We start from the raw sequence: 20,634 nt of genomic DNA on the forward strand, positions 1-20,634 counted from the left end.
CCCTAAGATTTGAAATATTTATTGTCATAAGTATCAATAATGCAGATGCATAGAGGAGCATTTTGCAAGGTAACATCAACAACAATTCAAAAGGCCAGTGATCTTTCAAGTTCTTGACATTTCACTACAAAATGTCATCCCCAAGTGGAGCCACTGTTAGGTTCCTATACCAATAGGAGTCATAATTTTGAATGACTAAGGTTAAGCCTTGTAATATTGTACATACATTTTCTTTCTGCAAATGCTTTCCATATTAAAAAAATTTAAAAATGTAAAGAGGATATGTCCTAAATGAAAAATCAAAGGACCAAAAGAATGGAAAAAGGTCAAAAAATGAAAATATGTGAACCCCCCAAAAAAAAAAGAGACCATGAAAGTGTGCAAGTCAAAATGACACTACTATTTCCTTTTATGCATAATAATGGTTGTGGGTAGCTTGTTATTCATGCCACAATCCATGGTAATCAAATAGTTTAAACTTGGTTATTTCATGCTTTGAATTTTATGGTTATAGTTAGAGAATAAAATTTGACCAAACAGTTTAATCTTGGTAGATCATTAGATAGGTAGAAAAAATAAAAGGGGCTCATCAATTTAAAAGCCCTTAGATGATATAAAGTTAGAATTAGATAGTCTACATTGTAATATAAAAAGGAATGATAAGGGTTTGCTATCCTTAATGCACCCAAATAAAATGAAGGAAAAATAGTAGGGTAAATAAATGGGTAAGTAGAAGAAAGGTTGCATAAATACCAAGTGATTACACAAAAGCACTTATGTCATGTTTAAATACATATTTTAAATGTGCATAAGCAGTAAAAAATAATGGAAGAAGTGTCCTCAGACACGTAATTTTATTAATCAGAAAAAATAATTACATAATTGATTTTGCAAGAGTTTACACCCAAACATCCAAACACTCTTGCAATGAGCTATTTATAAGCTCCATGTCCTAACTACCTCTAATTATGGATCACTTATTAAACAACAAGTGTCCATTTACAGTAAATGCTATTCAAACCAACTAGCTAACAAATCTCCTAAAATAGAGCCTAAGATACGACACCTTTGGAGTGTCATATCTAGTTACAACAATATACTAATTCTAAATAATTAAACATTCTAAAATAATAATTATTAATTTAATATCTTAAATTAATAATTATTTTATTATAATTTTATGACCTAAGATAAGATAGTATTTTTGGATCATCTAACAAAAAAAACAAGGAAAATGGTTTGCAACTTCGTTTATTTAACATCCCCTCAATCATTTTACCCCTCTACTTACTAATTTCCCATAAATAAGTTCTAAGTACTTAAAACCTTTAAGCCAAAGAGGTTCAGAGCATTTCTCTGACTTTTGGTGGGACCAGACCCTCAGCTTAATGACTTATGGACACAAGTACTAGAATCCCCTTCATAAAATTCATGTCCATTCATTTCCCCTCATTAGCTTGATAAAATCCCTTTTCCTAAGGAAAAACTTCATTTGCCTAGGGAAAGTAAAGACAACCATGAAAATTCTATATCATTCCAAAACCCACAAAAATAATTTTATCCTAAGTATTAAGTGTATGTAAGGCATGCAAATATTACATGTTACAATATACTTAAAGGATATTACCCACTCCGCTCATTCACTTCATATTATTTTTTAATTTTTATTATATAATCCCCAAATTTCCCTTATGCTGTATTAATAAATTCCTCTATATAAATAACCCAACCCCTAGTTTGGTTATAAACTATACACTTTACCCCATATCCCGACAAAATTAATTAATCCCAACATTTAACCTCGCCCGATCACCTAATCCTGTTATTAATCAGTGCCCAATCTACTAACCTAGGATTAATTCCTAAATTAATTCCAAACCACAGTGATTAGAACCCCTGGGCCTCCCTTCAACTCATGTTCATTTCCTTCGCGCATCTTCTCTACTTGACTACTGTTAGATCACAAGCAGCGAAATCTAACGGCCTACAGCCATATCGGCCGAACCTGATCGCCAAACTTTACCTGCCCGATAAGGCGGTTTTCCCCGACCCCCAGAATGCTATGTGTCACGCTCTAAGGTAGATCAAGTGACCCCTCCTAAAACCACCCTCGCCACAAAAGTGGTGCGATGGCCAAGAAAAACCGCTTCCCCGCTTAACCAAAAAAACCGCCAACTGTTCATTCATAAATGAACTCGCCAAAAATAATTATTTTTCTATAAAAGGCTGCGAAGCCCTCTTTTCTCCCTTTTCACTCATTTTTCTCTGTAAACTTTGAAAACCTCTATGACTCATGCAAACGCTGAACTTGCCAACAAACCTCCAAATTTTCTCTAGAAAACACTGCAGACAACCCAACTGACCTCTCAGTCCATACCAGAATCGTACAAACCTCTGTAGCTGCCGTGAACCATCAACTTGAAGCCAATTTTCCCAATTCCAGGTATTTCAACATAGAATACCACTCCCCGTTCAAAATTGTAAGCATTCAACCTGTCAAGTGTTTTAATTAAGTAAAATTAATTGAACAATAGCTTAAATTTGAAAACTTGTGACCAAATCCTCTTATAAGTTTCCAATTTCCATTTAAAACCTTTGAATAAACCCCCGGTGCCTAATTCAAATCCATGAGAACTGGGAAATGGCTACCCCTATTGCCTTGGACGTTAGACCTATCACAACTCCCCATTTGGACCTCGACCACCTTCCCTTGGCTGACAAGGATTTCCAAATCAAAGATACATCTACCCAAGGCCACCTGCTTAAAATCCATTATTTAAGTAAGGACAAATACCTCAACCATGCTGGTGATATTGGCCTTTGGGAGTCAAATTTCCCCAAATATCAGTTCCCCCAAGTACATATCTTCCCACGAATTGTCCATATGTGTCATGCATGCTACATCCCTAATCATAGAACCATAATGTATTATGACCAAAAGGTGTTGTTTACTATCACAGCTGAATCCTTTAATGAAATGCTACAACTACAACCAGGACCAAACCTAACTCTATTCTCAATTGGAGATTTGTTAGACCAATATTCCAAATTAAGCCCCTCTAGACTGGCCAAGTTGTTCCAAGATTTGATTGTTGAGGAGTAGTACATTCCTAATAATCCTCCCCATATCTTTATGGCATGTTATCTGAAAGGGGAAAACAAATCATCACCATGATAACATGTTTCCTAGGCTGCTTCACTAATGAATTTGTTAATGAAATTGTCCTGGCTGTCATGTCAATCTTTACCCCATAACAGCCTCATGTTGTCGTGTACAATTATGCTGAGATCATAGCTAAGAGAATGCATGAACAGTTCACCACGATGAACAATGAAATAGTGTTCAAATACTCATCTGTCCTCTACCATATGTTCTTATATTATTAGCCATACATATTTTCATTTCCCCTCCAGAAGATGGATACCAAAGGCCAGCCCAAATCTATTATTTTTTGGACTCCACTATTCCATAAGTATGACTCACCATATACCTATTCAGATTTCATATATTCTTTTGTTCATCCAGTCATGACTATGCTTGAAGGGAGCCCTCCACCCAGGATAAGTCTAGAGATCAAAAGGGTCCTATAGTTGTCTAAACAAAGCAAAGTGGGAGATTGGTACCTTTACCAAAACCACATAGAGATAAGGATTTATGGTTACCAGCTTGCACCATATAAACTACCCAAATACCTGCCCATGAGGTTAATTTCTCTAGAATACTATAGGTAAATAATGAACTCTAATGAGATAAATTTTCTCTCGGCCAAGAAAATATCACAATTCAAAGTAAAAAACTAGTTAGGCCCCTTCATCTACAATTTTAGAGAGGCAAGGAAGGAAGCAGACCAAATTTTGCAGCAAATGAAGTTCCAAGAGAGTTTCATGTGGAGGTATGACCTTCAATAATTCATGACCAGATTGAGAAAAAAGGCCACGTTGGGACATTATATCCACCACCCCATACCAGAGATAGAAAGACATGCAAATCAATCTGAGTGGGTGGAAAACACTCTTGTAAACCAAGATAGTACAAAGGTAGATGTAGAGAATGACTTATGTGACTTAGAAAGATAGTTTGATGAGAGCTCATTTCTGTAGGTACCTGAACAGCGAGAACCGGCCATGAGTACCAATCCTATCATGCAGACTCCCCAAAATGAAGAAAGAAATCCCAAGAGAAACAGAGAGGGAGGTTCCAATTTGGCATGGATACATCAAATGTATAGTGTGAAACTAGTCATAACCAAAGGCAAAGGCTTAATCCTTTTTCTGAATAGGAAGATATAGAAGGATCAGCACAGGTGACCAACACTGATTTTGACAGAATAAATGGCACAACCCCATCTGGGGAGACACAAGAACCAGCCACATCACAAACTCAGATGTAGTAAAGGCAGCTAAGTGTGGAAGTGTCTTCATTTAGTAGGCCTACTGACAAGGATCAAGACATAAAGGACAATATAAAGAAATCAAAATAAGGAATGAGAAGCTCAAAGTTCAGACATATGCTCAATATCTAAAAATCACTGTCACAAATCAAACAAGGCTGATGTTAGCTTTTGACATCAAGGAGGGAAAGCTTCAAATGTCCTTCGTGAAATTTACAACACAGCAGCCCCAGACATCTTCAAACTTCAAGAGTGTTGACTTTGAAGTATTGGCAAGTGATATTCATCCTATAGACCAAATAGAACTACATAAATAGGCTAGAGAGATGATATACTCCACCCTTACAGGTAAAGCCATAACTGCCCATCAGCTACAAAACTCATTGAATAATATCTTGGCACAGATTCAGTTGGAGAAGGCCTCCTCATAGGCCAAGGATACTAGGATTAATTCTTTGGAAGAATTATTTATTGAGTTGGGACATGATCCCAAAGCTATTAAAACTATATAGTAGCTCATAAAGAAGAAAAACGATGATATTTTTCCACTTAAGAAGCAATTTAAAATACCCCAACTGCAACATCCTCAAACACTTGAAGTTTTGGGGACCCAGCACAAGCATGAGGAGGTGATGGACTTGGTCCTACAACTAAATGATCAACTAAGGGAGACAGAGAAAGAATTGGATAACTTGATCCAATTAAAACAAACTGACATTGCCACAACTTCCTCAAATCTCATCCCCAGAGTATCTACACTAGTCCCTTCCACACTACTAGCTTCATTAGCACCTATAGCTCCACCTGCCACATCATTATCAGTCACAGCAAAGTGTACAACAACACGTGCATCAAGAGAAAAAGCATCAGAGTTGGTCAGAGCCATGGAGGAAATGTCTATTCAGGCTACAAAAATGAACAAACTAAAAGAAAAGGTGGCATGTTTAGAAAATGACTACAAACTTGCTCAAATTATGCAAAAGGAAGAGGCACAAAAGGCCAGTAGAATGATTGAAAGAGTCAAATCTATGGAGAAAGATCTAACATTGGAGAAACCCCTTAAACAAGCCAAGGAACTATTATGGGCCAATATCATTCACTCCATCAATGATATTTGGTCATCTATTCAAGTTATTTTTGTGTAGACAAAATTGATAAAGATAGCTACAGAAGCTATCCAAAAAGTCAAGGAGGAATTGGGAGACATGCCTGAGGATGCCAATAGACTCATCCACTTCCTTAATAGCAAAAACAGGTATGAGCTTCATGAGTTGGATATAGAAGACAGAACTAAAAGCATTTTGGAAATAAGAAAGGTCTTTTCCAAGAGAAACCTAATCCTAAACTTGGTAGAAAAGTGCTAGAACATGTAGGTAGCCATTGATAGATTCATGGCTAAATTCCAAATTTTGAGGGAGAAAGGATTGCCCAGTCCATTGGTCATTGATGAAAAACTTATGACGCAGCAAGACTATGATAAGAGACTCAGGCAATTAGCTAAAGCAAGCACTTAAGTGATAAAAGCACTACCAACATGCAAATTTTTGTAAAATACATTTGAGAACTTTTTTTTCCTCCAGCATTAGGTAAAACAGTTGTTCATCACCAAGCCCAATTTTGCCAAAACCGAGGCTGATGAGATATATATGTGAATGATGAATGTCAAGTTACTTGATGTTGAATGGTGGGAAAAGATGACTAATTTACTATGAGAAATTTACAGTGAAAAGGTTACCGCACAGTAATAGTAGAACAACCAGGCAAATAGATGAAAACAGGTCAGCATGGTTAGAGAGTATCAGTGCGAAAGAGTATCAGGTGAAAGATAAAAGTTAAAGAAGATTCCAGCGTAAAAGACCACAACGTCAAGCCAGCATAAAGGGCTTAAATCCAACCATAAAATCCAGCAGCACCACAATAAAAGGGATAGCATGAAACAGTTGAGTAGTTGTCTCTATCTTGTTGCAAGAAGATATTATGTATTTCCTAGATTAAATCTCAAGTTTGTTTTGTGATATTTTTTAAATAATTTTTTAATGAATACTTCATAATTTGAAGTATGTAGGGTGGATTCTTATACATCTATATAGACTTCTTTATCAAAATATTGTAAAGCTATTGGATCATTGATTGAACCAACAAGCTGGATTGATCAATAAGGACAAGATATTTCACAAGATTCATGTGTAGAGCGAAGTGACGACAATTATTTTCTCTTGTTGTTGTTATCTTTCTTTAAAAAAATTCCATAATCTTTAATGTGTTTCTATATCTGAATGCTATAACATGGAATGATATCTCAAAATTTGCTTCATTGCACTCTGTTTTAACTGTTATGCATTTTAAATGTTTTCTACTGATTATCTAAGTTAAGGAATCCTTGATTTCTCCTTAGTTTAGGTTGTCTCTCTGTAATCTATAGTAAAGGATTTTTAATTGCCCTTTGTTTCTGATTATCCTCTTTTCCTCGTTTTAATCCCGGTTTGAGAATTCTCAATTTCTATCTCACCCTGATTAAGACCTTTTCATCCATCTAGCCCAAAGACCTGCACTGTACTATGCTAGTTTTCCCTTTGAATAATCCCTTTAGTGAGTTAATTCCAGCTCTGTCGCCCTTCTGTTGACTCCATAGCCCAATGGTCCAAAGACATTATTCTATCCATATGTCTTAAGGATTCCACCATCCAATATTCAATACAAATCAAAAACCCCCCTAAACCTTCTTAACTAGCCTAAAATCCCAGCAAACAAAGCTAAATCATATAGAGAGATCCCTCTCTGATCCATAGGTTGGCTAGAGCCTATGCTTAAAAGTTGGTTTGTGGTTACCTCGGTCATTTTCTTTCTTCTAATAGCTTCTAGAGAAAATTCTGAGTGATAATACGGCTGAATATAACACTTTTAATTTTCCTTAATTTGTTTCATTTCACATTCAATTTTTGCATAAAAATCAAAAAGAAATTACCTATTTTTTTTTTAACACACTTATGTTCTTTGCGTCAAGTTTTTTTTTTGCAGGCTTAGGATGATTGAATGATCAACAAGGAGATTAAATTATGACGAAAATTGGTCTTCAAAAGACTAATCTCAGGAGAAACATAAGAACAAGTCCATGTCCATATTCATCAAAACCATTACTCTTCCTCCCTTTTGAATTATAAATCCAACCAAGCAATTTAAAGCAAGCCACATTTATTTTTTTCAGCAAGAATCAGTTGTTCATTTTCCTTCATTCACTTTCTGTCTACTCCACAAATAAAAGAAATAAGCTTACTTTCATGCTTATTTCCCATTGTCATTATTATTTTCCATTGTCATCTTCCATTTTCATTTTCCTTTTCCTATCCTTTTCATCTCACAATTAAACCCTGCTTTAATGCAAATTATTGAGCCCATAGTCCTTTGAGTCTAAAATCCTTGCAAAAACACCTTGAGGCTTGCACGCCTTAATGGCAAGTCCTGATACCGATGAACAATGGGAATACATCAATGTCCCTTGTTCATTGGATCTTTTAGGTACTCGACAACAACAAAATTATTCGTACTTAGCAAGATGTGTTTGGTCATCTTGACTCTCATTGTCATCAATGATGGGAGTTCTCTGTTGACTAGTGGCATCCATTAATGGCCACTAAGTAAATAATTTCCTGTTATGTTTGACATTAGAACATCTATTCACATAACATGAATTGTGCCAATGAGTTTTGAAGACATAAAGACTATCATTTTCAAAATTTTGGAGCAAATGTAGAAGAAATCCAGCTGCAAAATCAGTTGACAACTGCAATAACAACTGTAGAAATAGATAACATATGCGGAATTAGATGGCAGCAGCAGAATCAACACCATTCTGCAGTAGATTCAGCAAGTTTTAATAAAAGAAATAAAAAGTCATCTTGACTCTTTTCTCCATGACTTGTCCAGCCACTTGAATAATATTATGATCGAAATTTTGCAGCCACCACACATGCAACTCGTCCATTTCCAAAGGGTAAGTTAAGTTATGTCATTTGCTAACTTTTTACCATAAAATTTCTTGAAAAGCTAGAATGATAATTTTTAGAAAAAAAACATTTCTTGCCATAAAATTGCCAATACCATCAGTTGGGGGGGATACATTCATATTCATATTTTACTATATGCATCCCACATTCAAAAGCCCACATACTTTCAAAAGATATGAACTATTACATTATTGTTATGAGCATACAAAGGCTTTTCAAAAGTACTGAAAATATAATTGGATATAAACACAATCATGGTTGTCACACAAGAACCAACTATGATGCAATCCAATAAATATATACTTTGCAACAATAATCAAATTATCATTATGCAAAGTTCAAAGATAAAAAATGAATGCAACAACAAAATATGGTTGTAACACAAGAACCAACCATGTTGCAATTCAACTAAAAGACTTTGCAGAAGTATGAAGTTATCAAATGATATCATGCAAAGTTAAGCCAAAGCTCAAGGATAAAAAAGAATTAATATAATATATTGCATGAGGACATGCAATAGCTTCAGTTGGGGGTATGTTCGTCCTTGAAATTGTCATTCAATTCCATTACATTTTCACTTATATTTCCATATTATCACCTTCACTCCACCTCCATTTCATTACATTTACCTCCATTTCATTACATTTACCTTACCATTATCATTATTGGGTTACATTTATGTTTTTCCAAAATTTATTAATTCATAGCATTTTTAGTGAATTTATGGTTAAAAATTAGAAAATAATGTGCATACGCTTATACCTAACAAGTGGGATGAGATTGTTGACATGTGTAGGTCAAAAGGAAGCTTCTAAAAGACCCTTATGTGTCCTCCTAAGGCAAAATTCGAACTTGAGTGGAGAAGATCATGGGATCATAAGGATATGTGTCTCATTTCCTATTTGTATTGAAACTCTAAGAAGATGTGTGTCTTATTATTCCTATTTTGATTGTAACTCTAGATATATAGGGAGAGGTTCATGGACTCTCATTAATGAGATAACTTCTCATCTTTTTGTATAAATAGGGGAAGTTTTCTCCTATCATTTTGTGTGTAAAGTTGGGGAATTTCTCATGTTTTGAATAAAGAAGAAGGCGTGCATTTGGAGATTCTCAAATTTCCATCCTCATACTTTTGGATTGGCCATATACAATGTGTGAGATTTATTTGTTTTCATAGATTAAGATTTATTTGCTTTCATGGATTAAAATTTATTGCTTTGTTAATTACTGTGTAATCTTATGCTAATCAAAGCATCTCAAGAAAATAATGTTCTCTTTTCCAAAAGTGGATTGTGTTTGAAGCATTGGAGCATAAAGTGATCTTAGTTTTCCTCTACATGTTTTTACATGCTTTCTTTATGTTTTCCTAGATCATGTTTTCTTTCATTTAATGTGTAATCAAGTACTTAATCACTTCAAGAATATTTCTTCCTAAATTGAATGGTTCATGGGTATTTGATCATACAATAGATCATAGTTGTCTTTTCCATTTGTTTTAGATTGTCATTGTTATTTTGCTTTCAGTCCATGAATATGATTAGTTTGATTTGGATCAAGATCTTTCAAGGATAAGAAAGGAAATGATTTCATTTTCATCTTGTCATATGAATGTAATTGTATTTAGATTAATGCTCTTTTTTTCATAGATTAGTTCAAGTACATTTCCTTTTCTTCCTTCTTTTTCATACTTTAATCATTTCATTTAGAGTAATTCCTAGTTTAGTTTCTTTCATCAAAACATTTCCTTTTATTACTTCTTTATAAATTAGTTTTCATCATTAAAATTCATTAGATTTTGTCCATTGACATTTAAAGATTTCATCTAGAAGCATAACTTCCATTTCTTAGATTAATTTCCTTAGGCATAAGAAATAAAACCCAGAACAACATAAAAACATACTCAACGAAGTAAAAAACAAGGTTAACTAAGCACATATTGTGCACCACACTTCATCAATTTACTAACCCCGGTCGATAAGTTATGTTAGTAATTTAAGACATTAAATTGACTGAACAGTTAGCCCTTCTACTACTAAATCGATGGTTCATTGTGTTTGTTGCATACTCTTCAGCGTGCCTTCCATAGTTTGTGAGAGTTTCCCTGATTCTTCTTCCCATGGCTACATTCGTGTAGTGATGATATTCATCTTCTTTCACCGCTCATCAATTTATCATTGTAGGGATGTCCCCTATTTCAACTGGGTGAACCATTACATAGAGGCTAAGATGCATGTCATTGCCTTTATCTCGTCATACTACAACTGCTTATCCTCAATGGCGACTTTGATATTTTCACCTGTGGATCCTCTTATAGCAAGGCCCATAGTTCTAGAGTCTCTTCAAACAACAGGTTACACTCCTTGACTATAACATTTAGCTTCCCCATGTGTGTTCTGATGGCAGCCTCATGCTACTCTTGAATCTCTGGTGGTGTAGTGGGTTGCAGCTTCAGTTGAAGCTCAGTAATTTGTAGATGTAGATCAAAGTTAACTTTATCCGCATGTGCCTTTGATTCTTTAAACGCATATACCGGTTGTTGTAGTTTCTCTTTAGAAGCGGCCTCTAACTGAATCTGGATCTCGGGGAGCACACTGCATACTTTGGAAATGGCCTACTTCAACTGCACCCTTCTCGTAGCTTCCTCATCATGATCCTGGAGATTTTTGTTCTTTTCATCGCACATATTTTGACTCATGATCTACGCACCCTTGATCACCATGAGAGTGTGTTGCTCTTGAACCTTAACCTCATCTGCTACACCCTGGTATAACTCATGCAATGTAGATATGGGGGGCACTACGAGGTTAACAATTACGTCTTTAGGAAACTGGGAACTCTCTCATTCTATGGCATCATTCAAATGTGAAGATGTCATTGGTTTCTTGCTCACTTGAGACCGGCTCGCTTGAACCACACTCGCCTGAAACTACAACTCTGTAAGGTCTGCTTGGACCTTTTTCAAAACAGACTGATATTGTTCTTCAATATGGCCCCAAATTTCTTCTGACACAGACCCAACAGTATCTCTAATTTCATTAAGCTCCCCCTTAGTGAGGACCATAGCCTCCACACCAGTGGACTTATTACACTTGTTCTTCTTTTGAGTGCCTCTCATACTTAACTTTTGTTGTCATTTAAGAATAAACGGAGAATCAACATTCTCTGGGTCTACAAGGGGGTCTTCGATTCCCTAATCCAAGTTCTTATGTATATTGCTCTTCGTCATGATCAGTCTGTGGTTCCAACACAATATTATTTTCTAGGTCAATTATCACCATCTTCCTTTCCTTTTGTGCCTTTTTATTAGTGAACGTTGCACCTTCTGCACTAGTCCCTATTATATCTTTGATAATATCTATTGGGAGGAGCCAATCAGTTAGCCACTGAAGGAATAACTGTGTGATATTGTCTTCACTGACCAAACACAGAAACACCGTCCATTTTTTTCATCAAATTGCACCTCAAGCAGATGTATACATGATGGAAGTCGGACTTAAAATCTCCAATGCATCGATATTCTTTGAAAAGACTAGGTGACAACTATGTTTTCTTCTTAATAACCATACACAATTCCATTCAAACATTACCCAGAACATCATATTTTCAATGACACAAGAAGGGTCCTTCTTTTCCCATAGTAAGGCATATTTGGTAGCCTCGCACAACTCCGGATCCATCGTAGGGAACTGGGAATCCTTTGGCATCATCCAAGGTATCACCACGGTCAATAATAGAAGCCACGCATAGTGGAATTATTTTCCTTCCTCTTGTGATTTGTCGTAATCATCCAAAAACTCTTGATATAAGTACTTCACCCAATTTAGTTGGACCCCCTTTCTAAAATGCACAGCCAAGGATATTACTAGTGTCGGTACTTCATGAGCATGAAACTTGTGCATTATTTTCCCTACCAACATTTGTGCAGCAAACTGCATAACTTCATCCTTGATAAAACTAATGGCATATCCCCGTGACTTCTTCACCAACCTGAAGTCACTTTTATTTGGTCAGTGAGATTTCTCTCATGTGACTTCCCCAGAAAAGTATCTACGGGGTTCGGGCCCTGATATCATAGGGCTAGGATTCTATGGATCAACATATCATCAATTGGGATGGGCACTCCCAGCTAGAGGCACCCATCATGAACTAGTGCCAACAACTGGTGCACACAAATGGTATTAATAATGTTGTGGCTCAATACTGACCATATTGAGAAACCCTGTGTGCTCAATACCGACCACCCATTTCATCGGTTCAAGCCTTGTAATGTTCACCTCCTCATCGTATATTGTCTTCAAGTATTTACTTAGTTCCAGCTGTGGAAATTTCTCGTGGTCACCCAAATCCCAATCCTCCATCTTCAGAAATGGTACCCAGGCCAACAAGTCACCGTCAATAGGTACTTCCTTGGGCAGCAACGGCGTGAATACCTTGAATTTCACAGAGTCAAGGTCCCTAGTTACTTTAGGGGTTAATTTTCAAGGGGGTACATACGGTGGTAGCCGCGAAATTGGCTCTGTTCCTTCTGTGCTGATATCCTCAATCACTAAATTCATCTCTTCTTCATCCATGTCCTGGGGTTCCATAGGCCGCTTGTTTTTATCCATACGACCCTTCTTTCTCTCCTCAGTGCAGATCTTCTACGGCGATTTCCAAACGAGGGGTTGGTGTCATTTTTTATGTTTTTTCTCTCTTGCCACGAAGACAATACGCTTTGGCCTCAGCGACCTAGGTGTTGTAGCAAGGATTGATGGTGTTGCAGTCATGATGTTTCCTAATCTTCTCTTCAAGACATATTGCTTGACTTCTTCCCAACTCAGGTAACCGGACATATAGCAATAAACTCATCTCTTTAAGTGAAACAACACATAACAGTTTCTCATGAAGAAAAGTGGCCAAGTGTGGAGCGGGGTGTAATACTTATAACCCAGTTCAAATTAAAATTGTCCATTAATATAATTTTGGCTGAAGATTCTCCCAAATTTTCACCTTAAATGCATTTTCCCTACTCCTTTTAATGACAAAATTGATGTCAAATCAACTGTAGTAGTTCCAATGATCATTTCCTAGGTAGTTTGTGCAACAATCCTCCTTGTGACATAACTTCTTCGTTGGAGTTTCCATTTTCACATTCTTCTGACACATTGCACAACCATCCTTCTCTGATAAAAATTTTCCATGACAGAGTAGTTTATAGTCCTATTCTTTCTTTCAGCTGTTAGAAGCACTAAGACTTTCCTACATCCATGTAGTCATTGAACAAGGGAGGGATCATCCCTATAAATTTTCAACCTGCTCGCCTTAATCACGCCTGAAAATACTTCCCCATTCATCTTTGCGAGATGAATTGTGCCACCATATGAAATGTCCTTAATTACATATGGTCCCATCTAGTGCATTTGAAACTTCCCCATATATTTGGTAAACTTGTTGTCATACATTAGTACCAAATCACCATTTTTGAAGGTGCGCTTCATGATGTGACAATCATGCCATGCCTTTTCTCTAGCTTCTTGTACCTGGTGATGAAAGGCAGCCAAAAAGCGGTCTTCCACTAACACCAAAAACTGTGCGAGGCATTTCTCCATGATTTCATGATCTTCCATCTCGGTTACTGTTCTAATCCATAGCCCGGGCAAAATTTATTCCATCCACATTACTTCTTCTTGTTCGTAAACTAGTCGAAAGGGTGTTTTCCTAGTCAATTTCTTACATATTGTCCTATCTGCCCATAGAACCATTGGTATGTACACATTCCAATCATTTTTATTAACATGTTGCATACCTTTGTAAGGGAATTCTCCAATATCTTGTTGAAAGCTTCGACAAAGCCATTTGCCTGGGGGTGATATGGCATACTCTTCTAATGGTACATCTTGAACTCTTCTCTTAAAGCTGCAATTGTATCATTCAGGAAGTGTGACACTCTGCCACTCAATAAAATCTTTGGGAATCCAAACCTAGATAGAATAAACTTGATATGAACTTCGCAGCAGTGTCCACGCTGCAATCCTTTACAAGCTATGCCTCAACTCTCCTAGTTAAGTATTATGTCGTAGTGATAATATAACGGGCTCTCGTATTTTTTCCTGGTGGCTGAATAGGTCCAACAAGGTTAATTGCCCATTTATCAAATGATTGTAACGTAACTTGTGGATTTAATGGAAGTTCATCCATTCGTGATGGTCTCCCAGTCATTTGACACACATCACATGCACTGTAGTATTCCTTGGAATATTTACGTAATGTTGGCCACCATAATTTTGTGCATTATATCTTCTGTGCAATAGCCCTACATGCATAGTTTCCTCTAGTGACACCACCATGTGCTTCAACTAGAATACATTGTATTTCATATTCAGACAAATATCAGCATAGAAATTCATCCGACCCCATCTTATATAGTTGTCCTACAATCACAGAAAAATCAGCAACCTTGACAACTAGCTCCTTCTTTTGCTACGTCGTATAACATTCAGGAGCTATGACAGTAGATAAAAATTGAATGATGTCTATAAAATGCTTGTCCAAAACCTTGAGAGAAAATATCCACATGTTAGGTAATCCTTCCTCAATATTTGTAGGTTCTTTGCCATTTTCAATCCAAGAAATGTGGTTCGGTCCAGCATTCAATCTCTCGGGCTTCACTATTACTTCAAAATGATATTTTTGGAAAAGGAGAAACCATCTACATATCCCCCCACCCCCCACCACAAGCTTATTTACCATGAAATTCAAAGTAGAATGGTTAGTGTACATATGAAAGTGCACACCTAGTAGATAATGCCTAAACATCTGTAGTCCATAAACCATGGCCAAACCTTTGCATTTTGTGGTTGAGTTGTTCCTTTCAGCCTTAGATATTTTCCAATTAGAGAAAGAAATCAGGTGATTGATATCTCCTACCCTTGGTTGTGTTAGAACGGCTCCCAACGCTATGTAATACGCATCCACATGTACATAAAATTCCTTCTTCTAATCCGAGAATACTAGGATTGGTGCCATAACCAACTTCTCCTTCTGAGTATCCAAGGTCTTCTAAAAATCATCATCCTAGAAAAACATAACATCCTTCTTTAGCAGCTTCTCCATGTGCACAATGATTTGTGCATATGCCTTAATAAACTTCCTATTGTACCTGGTCTGACCCAATGTCACACGTAGATGCCTTCTGTTCCTAAGCAACTCCAAATTGATAATTATGGAAATTGTAGCAAGGTCCACCATCAATCCTTGCTTACAGACAACGTGGCCTAAGAATATTGCATAAGGTACACAACAAATGCATTTCTTTAAGTTCAGAGAGATTTGATACTTCTTACAAGTATCCAACATCAAGCATAGACTAGAGACATGATTCTTGACCAACCTAAACAATGTCCAATCATCGAAGTAGAATTCCAAAAACTTACGAATGAACTCCTTGAACGATGCGACAACCACCCTAGAGAAAATTGCAGGAGAATTTTTGAGTCTGAAAGACATAAATTTATACTGGAACGACCCCCATTCTATAGTGAAGCTATTCTTTCTTCTATCCTCCGGCAATCTTAATTTAGTGGTATCCCAAGAATCCATCAGTAAATGAATAAGATTCCTCTCCACCAACATTCTCAATAACTTCATATGTAAACAGAGTATGGAATGGATCATGGACACATGCATCGTTTAACTTCCATAGATCTATGCAAATCCTGATATCGCCTTTCCTTTCTTCTCTAAGACCACCATAGGACTGACCCACTTGGATTCTTCTACAGGCTTGATTATTCTATCCGTGAGCATTTTATTGATTTCCTCTCATACCTTCTCCTTATATTTGGGGTTCAACCAATATGGGCATTGTGTAACTGGCTTCGCATCGAGTTTTAAATTGATCTTCATCCCCTCCAAATCCCCTACTATCCCTTTCAGGTCAAAGAACTTGGTTGGAAATAAATCATGATATTCATGTAATAATTCAACTACTTTATCCACTAAATATTCATCCCAATAGTCGCCAATGTTCGTGAGTTTTAGTTCTGCTTCTGAACCAATGTTCACCTTCTTTGTGTGCACCATTTGTGAAATATCAGGGATCTTCACACTAGGTCCACCAACTCCACAATGTCTCTCTGATTCATGGATATTAATATTTCACAGATCCTCGTCAGCTTATTTTTTTGTAACATTGTAACATTCTAAAGAATGCTACAACTGTGTACTCCAATCAGGTTGTACCCATGTGATAGGTTGGACTGGTGTTCAAAATATTGTTGCTTTAATTTCCTGAAGTGCTTCATCAATGAATGCGAACTCATCTTCAAAACTAAATGTCAGCAATAAACTTTCTTTCATCTCATCCCAGTCAGCGGTCCCATGTCACAGCTCTGTTTCTAAATACCAGTTCTTCGGGATAACATCCAGGGTATGAATAAATATATGCACCCTCTCAGGTTGGGCTATCTCAACCCACGTCTTAGTATATATCGCTAGATGTCCATGCGAATAATCCTTACCTATGTATTTCTCAATTGGTCAGGTGTTTTCATAGCCAAATCTTAGTCGCATCATTCTACGGTATTCCTTCCTGTCAACAAAATTATCCTTGTGTGTACCCCACCATCTCACAGGAGTAGCTCTTAACGCTAGATCTAAGGCCTCAAACCGATGTTCCTCATGTAAATCCCTTTCAAAATATTCAAGAAATATATTGACATCACCGAAGCCATCATAATAGGGTAACTTACGTACCTCAATAGATAGACATCATAGCGATTTTGTAAGATGATAACATCTGAGTGTCGAGACCTCATGCAACCGATTTTTCCAGTTTTCTAACTCTTCGTATGAATTTTATTGGTAGGATTTTTCCTTCTCCTAGCTGATCCTTCCATCCATAGTAGGATTGATCAAATCTTCCTTTCACGTAGGTAACTGATAGAGGTGCTTAATTTCGTCATCTTCATAATATTCATGGTTTGGTTCTGTGTATCTTACACCTTCTGCTAGAGCCAACAAGACAATTACTCAAAGTTCATTATTTTAAAATACCATGCTTCGCTTCTTTAAGTTAATGATTTCATTCTTGTCAAAGGCCTAATCAATCTTGACCAACACTAGGTATGGATTACTATCATCGACGATCTCAATAACTTTAAAAGTAGCCACTACTTTTGCACCTTCAATATCTACAGTTACTCCATGCAGGTGCCCCCTTGGAATTATCTTTTGTCGATTCACCATGTGCAGTTGAACTGGTGACCACTATAACTTAGGAATTACCATATGTACCCTGATCTACACTGTGCGGCACACCTCTAGGCTTACTAGGGCTACTTTCTTCTCCTTCACTTTCATACTCTCCTAATAGGGGACTATATTCACTTTTGACAAATTTGTCTTGATCTATTATAAATTTCTTTCCACTTCACGTAGATCCAATTGGACCCCTCTTAAACATTAAGGTAAAGGCATAACCCTATTTTCACATAAAATCATTTTAATCTATATTTTTAGTGATTTCAGGTGCTTACCTCTTAGACCTTTGAAGAATTGTCGTTCAACTTCACTATAGGACAAAAATGTATCTATTGCAAATTTAGTGATGAAACCACCAAAGATACTATCAATCTAGTAATCAACAACCCTCACATCCTTATAATTAGATCTTTCAAGACGTTTGACTAATTCTAGCGTCCACACAATAGGATCGTCTTGCTTCCAAGTAGGTTCGCTATTTGCTAATTTGGATAACCACTTGTATAACTCACATGGGAACGATGAAAAGAAAACTTCGTGTACTTCTATGTAGAGATACCTCTGTAACCACTTCTCTTTTGATAATCATGGATTCCTATTCTCCTGGACTGTAAATTCGTGCAGCCTCTGATCTATCCACTTCTCAATTTCCTTCTTAGTCAGCATCCACTTACGCCACATCACACATCCTTCAGATAGATCCCGGTCCTGACAAAGGAACCATGTTTTGGCTTAAGGCGGCTTGGACTGAGGTTCAAAGTTAGTTGTGCTAATCAAAAAAATCCTATAGTACCGACCCTTTCAGCAACAACCCACGTAGTGCAGGCTAGAGTCTCACCCGAGGCAGTATTGGGGGATGCTATAACCATGCTTCTGCATCCAGAAGGCTATGTGATGTGGTTTAAAGGGTTTTCTGTAGTTTCATCCCAATCTGACCTTCGCAAACCCTTATCCATGAAACTCAAGCGATTTTCAGTTAGAGAGACTTATAAGCTTCGTGTAAACATCTATTCATGCATGAAATAACATCTAATAGTAGATTCAAATCTTCGTAGAGTAATTAAGATAAAGTACCAATAAATATAATTCAGTTGCACATAAATAAATAAAATACTCAAGTGCATAAAAATAGACACATAATTGCTTAAAATATATTTTATTACTTCATATCTTCCTTATACAACCTTCCATGCCCTTCGCACATTGTTCGAGGGGCCCGCACACTCAACTGCAGACTTACTGAGGTCTCTGCACACTCAGATGCAACAACCTTCCCCTTCACCAAACATAGAAAGATTTACAATTACAGACTCAAAATTATTCCATCCATTAAGTAATTGATTCCCTTAGAATTGTTAAGACACCTTTTTATACTCATTTCTATTACAATACAATGGTCTGCAAACCATGGGCGGATCTTAAAACAATACCAAAATATAAGGAGTTTTGACTTTCCTAAAACCCCTTGACTCCTATTTGAACTACACTAATCGCACTCTACTCCTCAAAATGAGGATGCTTACAATATTTTAACAAAATTGACCCAGGGGATCCCATCCCAACACTCTGTGCACTGCACAGTTCCAATAGCCAAGGGAAAAGGCTTGAGGGTTTCAGAAGAAAAGTGCATAGTTATGGGAAGCTGGATGAGTCTAGGTTGCTTGGGAACCTGCATAAGTGTGAGATTAGGGAACATATGTAAAGGGTGATAGGAATCGACTACGAAAACTTAGTGATACAACATAGACCATCCATAATTGATAAAACATAATATGCTTGATGCAACAACCTTCATGCCAAGAGTGCGTGAAGTGAGTGTGAAACATGTCTATGTAATGAAAAAAACTCATACACACAACATTTCCCTTGAGGAAAAACAAAATTCCCTTTTCATGATGAACAACAATCCATATGCCCAAAGATGACACATGATGCATAAATATGAGAACATGAACAACTCTTAATTTCAAGGAGGGGATCTTGAGATCATCAACTTACTAACATGTGACCAAGGAACGATCGATTGTAGGATCCAAGCTGGGCTTCAAAATTTGCATGTGAGCCAAACTTTTGGAGGGTGGTTGTAGCCACTACAACAAGTCTTTACACACGAGTCTCACTTTCCCATCGTATAAAATCACATCAAACCCCTTATGCCTGATCACTAAGATAGAAAACATATTATTTCTTAGCTTTAGTACACATAGTACATCCTAAACTCGCATCATCTAACATTATTCCATCTTGAATGGAATAACACTAGGGGCTTTGATCTCTTTCAAACTCTTGTTGCCTACCATCACATGTAAATTCGAGTCCCACTTAGTTCGAGCCTTGAACACATCATGTAAACTTACCATATTATTCAATTCACCATTGTCCACGTACCATGTAGTCTTGTCGATGGAACCCATAGATAAATGAAACACTAGAGTAAAGTATTCACTCTCCAATATTATTGAGAGATCATTTAGCTTAGAAGAGGTAGTGAAACCTACTACCCCTTCACCTTATTCTCATTATCTCCCTACATCTTCTTAATACACTTTATCAAATGATGATCTTACTCACCATAGCTAAAAAAAATCCAGCTTACCGAAGTCATTCAACTTTCCCTTAAATCTCCCTACAAGGGCCACATTATCATCTGAAGACTTGTTCTTCATATGAAGGTCCTCATAACATAGTTCCTACCGAAAGAAGTCATCCCATAACCTATTATAGTTTGGCAACTTCTCTCTAGTGACAATCCCTTTGATGAAGGGCTTCCATTTCTCGATGAACACTTTCATAGGAATCCTCACCATCTCAAAATTTGTAGCCATCTCACTTATGGCAACAAGCTCATCTTGAACCTACGAAAATATCATCAGGTTGGTTCCACTGCTTCTCCATCTAACATCTTGTTTCTCTTCAACGTGTCCTTCAATACCAACAATTGGTTATTGTTCTTGTTCTGGAACAAATATTGAAGAGCTTTCCACATATCATGGGCA

The sequence above is a fragment of the Pinus tabuliformis genome, chromosome X, assembly GCF_031772625.1.
Source record: "Pinus tabuliformis cultivar Carrire ecotype Pingquan chromosome X, CPIR1, whole genome shotgun sequence".
NCBI lineage: Eukaryota > Viridiplantae > Streptophyta > Pinopsida > Pinales > Pinaceae > Pinus > Pinus tabuliformis.